General features: G+C 41.4%; 1 pseudogene; it reads left to right on the forward strand.

The window, feature by feature from the left end:
* Positions 1-2,213: 2,213 nt before the first annotated feature.
* On the forward strand, positions 2,214-3,596 carry LOC115148340 (uracil nucleotide/cysteinyl leukotriene receptor-like; annotated as a pseudogene).
* The last annotated feature ends 2,404 nt before the right edge of the window (positions 3,597-6,000 follow it).

The following is a 6,000-nucleotide window of genomic DNA, read 5'->3' on the forward strand; positions in this document are numbered from 1 at the left end:
GCTAAGAATATTTTCTCATATAGTTATCCATGCACTGCCAATGTATTTTTAGGAGATTTATGAGGTATGACAGTTATTTCTGTAGTTATTGTGCCTACTTGCCAAAGTTATGTCATTTCCTGACTGTGTTACTGTAATCATGACATACCAAGTGGAAACTCTACACATACACTCAAGGTGTGATGGCTGAAGTCTTTACCTTCAATAGCTTGACTGGAGGTCTATGTTTCTTAACTTAATGTTTATTGATGTCTAAATGTATACAGTACTAAAAACAAAAGAAATTCACAAAATGGTCTAGCAAGTGTACATAAATGCTTCTAATAAGAACTTCAGTAGCTTTGTTAACATACCAAAGTTTATTTGTATGCATGCCTTTAAGATACTTTAGGAGAGTGATCATGTTAAAAGAAGAAATAAGTTTGCACAGATAGATTTTGTAAATATTTGGTTTGCTCTCATTTTTGTAAAGCTTTAAACCATACTACATAAAAAGCGATGTGGTAAAGAATTGTGTTGGAATAAAAACAATAAAGGTCTGCATGCTTGTAATGCATTTAAGTTCTAGTCACGTTTAGTTCCTGTTCTGCTGTCAACTCTGTACACAGCTTCAACCACGTACCAAGCAGAATTGATCTCTGTATTAACTGATTCATTACATTTACTTGACAAGGAGGTGTCAGTGAGTGTCCAGGCCACATAATGGCTGCGTTCCAGGCTGACTAAGTTGCAGATGCAAGCCAGATCTCAAAACCCCTGCAAAGGTGTTTGTCGTATCAGTTAACCACATCATATGATATAGCAATCGGATGCTTGACTACGCAGTCAATGAAGTGGCACGTAACCATTGGTTGATGCAATTGCCACGTCTGCAATGTGGTCAGTCTGGAAAGTGACCAGTGCTTTGAGGGTGTGAGAACTGTGTAAGAGGAAGTTAACCTATGAGAATTACATCTCTAAGTAGTAGAGACAACAGAACGACTCTCATCCCAGTCTGCAACAACCACCACCACATTAATGTGTCTGTAATCCACTGAAAAGAGATATCCAGCATTACGCCTTGAAGGAAAAGGGCCTACTGGTAAGTTATGCATTAGAAGTGGTTATTTACTATTCTTTACTGTTACTCATATATGATCATTTCTTATCTTTAATGAAAGTTTATGTTCATTTGATTTCAATTTCAAGTTTAAAGGGGCAGTCTGCAGTTGACACATACATTTTTTGGACTTTTAAATGAATGGTGTACCCATTGATACTTGAAGAATGTAACTTATAAATGCCTCATGAGCTTAGTTCAACTGTCTTAACCAATCAAGAACCCACTATATACGCTGTGTAAACAATGTCATTGTAAACCAACACTGTAAGGCCTCAAAACATTGTTAAAACTATCATTTTGATCTTATGGATGGTCAGTCCTTACATCCATAGCTTCTGTCTAGGAATATGAGAGTGGTTACATTTCACCAGCCCTCAGCTGTTTACCAAATCAGTGACAGGGTTGACACTTTGTTATTGTTTGAACTGCAGATTGCCTCGTTAAATTGATTTAAATGAACTGGGAAAAGTGAAAGATAACACAGTACATTTTCCAATGTAACATTCTAGTGTTGATTCAGGAATTAAATTAACACTGTAAAGGTTTAGTCCCACTGTAGCTCAGTTGGTAGAGCATTGCGCTTGCAACGCCAGGGTTGTTGGTTCGATTCCCACGGGGGACCAGTATTTAAAAAATGTTATAAAATGTATGCACTCTACTGTAAGTTGCTCTGGATAAGAGCATCTGCTAAATGACTTAAATGTAAAATGTTTAAACTACCACTCAGTGGTGTAAAAGAGCCCCAGTGTTGGTGTAAATAACCAGAGTTGAACCAAAACCACGCCCATCACTATCATATTTCCCAGCGTTCTCTCTTGCAGGTTTAGAATTGTTTTGTTTCAATATCTATGTTTTTGCATGTACATTTATTGATGAATGAATCTTATGCTACTCAACTATAAGTAACATACATTTTTCTAAACTATTCCAATCTTTTATTGAGGACTTATTGCGCCCATTACTGAAATACTTGTTCCATCTTGTTGATGCTATAGAAATCACGTGGGGTGGTTCCCAAATGGCACCCTATTCCATTCTGGTCAGAAGTAGTACACTACATAGGCAATAGGGTGCCATTTGAGAAACAGCCTTGGGTTATTCTGTTAAAATCCTCTAGACCGTAGGTATGTGTGCTGAAACAATGTAGACCCCACAAATGAAACCACAGTGATGTGTAACAACAGAGTCCTTCACAACTCACTAGTAGCAACTGCAGAGATCTCACATCTCTGTAGACTACAGTGTCTTGACTTTGTGTCTTTGTTATGTCCTATAGGCTAAGAGTCCACTGCACGATTATGAACTACACTGAGGAGGAGATACATGGCTTACACACCAAAGCATCCCACCGCGAGAACATCATTTTTGCTAGCTTTTACATCCTGGTATTCGTGGTCGCCTGGTATTCGTGGTCGTGCCTGGCAACACCTTGGCATTGTGGGTGTTCTGTCGTCAGGCCGTCGCCTCACCCTCCAAACTCTTCCTGAGGCACCTGGCCATAGCAGATGTCTCCTACGTGCTGATCCTACCCATGCGGGTGGTCTACCACTTATCCGACAGCCAGTGGCCCTTTGGAGAGGTCCCCTGTCGCCTGGTGGGGTTTCTCTTCTACCTCAACATGTACTGCAGTCTCTACTTCATGACCTGCATCGGCCTGGACCGCCTCTTGGCCCTGGTCCTACCGCTTAAGTCGCGGGAAATGAGGAAGACCGCATATGCCAGAGCAGTCGTGGTAAGCCTGTGGGTCACAGTGACGGTGTCTATGACTCCCTTGCTATTCTCCAAAGACCAAACGATGACCATTCAGGTTGACAACACGACCGTGGTCATGTGTAACCAGCTGAAAATACTTCTCCCAAAGCATTGGTGTCAACCATGGTGGCGTTTACTATTCCTCTGGTCACCATAGTGGTTTCCTATGTTCTAATCCTATTGAAACTGAAGGGCGTCAAGCAACAGGAGAGACCAGTTGGAGACAAGGCTATCAGGATGATCATACTCGTCATGGTGAACTTCCTGGTTGCTTTTGTGCCCTATCACGTGAACCATTCCATCTACATTGAGAGACACACTCATAGCGACATAGGAACTGCGTCCATTAAGGCTTTGGCACTAGCCAATCAAGTCACTTCCGCACTAACCTGTGTGAGTGGAGTGTTGGATCCTATTATATATTTCTTTCTGGCAAGGACTTATCAAAGTATACTGCTTCAGCTGTACTGTATAGACAAGGGAGATCTAGTGTCAGGTTCACCCTGTCCATAATCTTATTCATTAAGATCCTAGGTCAGTACTCCTCCTGCTCTGAGACTTGGAAAAAGTGTATGCTTCAAGTGATTCAATGACAATTTAATATTACAGTGATAATGTTCAGTGTTGAATCCTACGGTATGATAGCATTGTGGTGTTGAGCAATACAGGCTTTCAGTACATAAGAATGGTTGGCAGGCCTATGGCCCTGTATGAAAATAAAGTTTCTTTCTAGGTTGTTTTACCATCTGTATGCAAGGTATTCTTGTAAATGCTGTGCATACAGTGCATTCGGAAAGTATTCAGACCCCTTGACTTTTTCCATATTTTGTTACGTTACTACCTTATTCAAAAATGGAATAAATAGTTTTTCCCCCCTCATCGGTCGACACACAATACCCTATAATGACAAAGCAAAAACAGGTTTTTAGACATTTTTCCAAATGTATAAAAAGCTGAAAAATAAAATGTACATAAGTATTCAGACCCTTTAATCAGTACATTGTTGAAGCACATTTGGTAGCGATTACAGCTTCGATTTTTCTTGGGTACGACGCTTTAAGCTTGGCACATGTATTTGGGGAGATTCTAGCATTCTTGTCTGCAGATCCTCAAGCTCTGTCAGGTTGGATGGGGAGCATCACTGTACATATATTTTAGGTCTCTCCAGAGATGTTCGATTGGGTTCAAGTCTGGGCTCTGGCTGGGCCACTCAAGGACATTCAGAGACTTCTCACAAACCCACTCCTGCATTGTCTTGGCTGTGTGCTTAGGGTCGTTGTCCTGTTGGAAGGTGAACCTTCGCCCCAGTCTGAGGTCCTGAGTGCTCTGGAGCAGGTTTTCATCAAGGATCTCTCTATACTTTGCTTTGTTCAACTTTCCCTCAATTCTGACTAGTCTCCTAGTCCCTGCTGCTGAAAAACATCCCCACAGCGTGATGCTGCCACCACCATGCTTCACCGTAGGGATGGTTCCAGGTTTCCTCCAGACGTGACGCATGGCATTCATACCAAAGAGTTCAATCTTGGTTTCATCAGACCAGAGAATCTTGTTTCTCATGGTCTGACAGTATTTAGGTGCCTTTTGGCAAACTCCAAGCGGGCAGTCATGTGCTTTTTACTGAGGAGTGGCATCCGTATGGCCACTCTACCATGAAGGCCTGATTGGTGGAGTGCTGCAGAGATGGCTGAAGCTCTGTCATAGTAACCATCAGGTTCTTGGTCACCTCCCCTGACCAAGGCCTTTCTCCCCGAGTGCTCAGTTTGGCCGGACGGCTCTAGGTAGAGACTTGGTAGGTTCCAAACTTCTTCCATTTAAGTATGATGGAGGCCACTGTGTTCTTGGGGACCTTCAATGCTGCAGACTTTTTTTGGTACCCTTCCCCAGATCTGCACCTCGACACAATTCTGTCTCAGAGCTCTACGGACTATTCCTTCAACCTCATGGCTTAGATTTTGCTTTGACATGCACTGTCAACTGTGGGACCTTATATTTACAGGTGTGTGTGTGTGTGCCTTTCCAAATCATGTTCAATAAATTGAATTTACCACAGGTTGACTTTTATCAAGTTGTACAAACATCTCAAGGATGGTCAATGGAAGCTGGATGCACCTGACCTCACCTGAGTCTCATAGCATAGAGTCTGAATACTTTTGTCTTACAGTTTTTATTTTTAATACATTTGCAAAATGTCTAAAAACCTGTTTTCACTTTGTCATTATGGAGATTTGTGTGTAGATTGACGAGGTAAAAATGTATTGAATCAATTTTAGAATAAGGCTGTAATAACAAAATGTGGAAAAAGTGAAATGTAACAACAAAATGAATGAAAAACTCATGGCATTACTTTCTCCCAAATAGTTAAAGTGGGTATAATAAGTATCCCATAAAAAGATGCCAGAAAACAAACTTTATTTCCTCCAAACAAAAAGTCTCCTTAATGTCTTCAACCTGTGAGCACTTCTTTCCTTTTAGTTTAAATGAATGCCCTCAAACAACACAGCGCAGGAGAGGACTAAAAAGAAGATTGACAAGGTCATTTAAACAGCAGAGCCTAGGCCACTTAGCAGGAGCTATGTTGCTCAAATGAAATGTCTGTTTATAGTTTTGTCAAATGTAATATTGTCTATTGTCTTAACTTCATACGTTCATTCGGTACTGTATTCCATATGCAAAGGAGGTCAAAATAATCTCCAAAGAAGAATGCAAGAAATGTATCCCCATCATCAGAGCTGAATAAAGAAACTGGAAAGGCTTGATTACTTCCCCTTTCTCTAGTTAGGCTAGTTTGTGTATCTTTTTTGTTGATTGCTAACATGAACTGAGCATTGACAACATTAAAGCATGTGCAAGAGACAGCAGTCTGGCTGGTCCCCTGGCCCTTCCATTGCTCCGTCGGTCAAACCCAGCCTCCAGTATTCCTGGCCACCAACATCCACATCCCAGTTGTGTGTCCCAGAGTCATAGCCCTCCGAGCCCAGCTCGTATTTGAAGAAGTAAATCCCAGGCACATCAGACTCCAAATATAATGGGTGGGCAGTGTTGGAGTCCAGAACCACAGGAGCTGAGGGAAAATATCAGAGGGTATGCTGAGTTAGAACCTATGATTGTAATAGAGTAATTCTAGCCTGAGTGGTATACTACGAAGC

This window comes from Salmo trutta, chromosome 2, assembly GCF_901001165.1.
Source record: "Salmo trutta chromosome 2, fSalTru1.1, whole genome shotgun sequence".
Lineage (NCBI taxonomy): Eukaryota > Metazoa > Chordata > Actinopteri > Salmoniformes > Salmonidae > Salmo > Salmo trutta.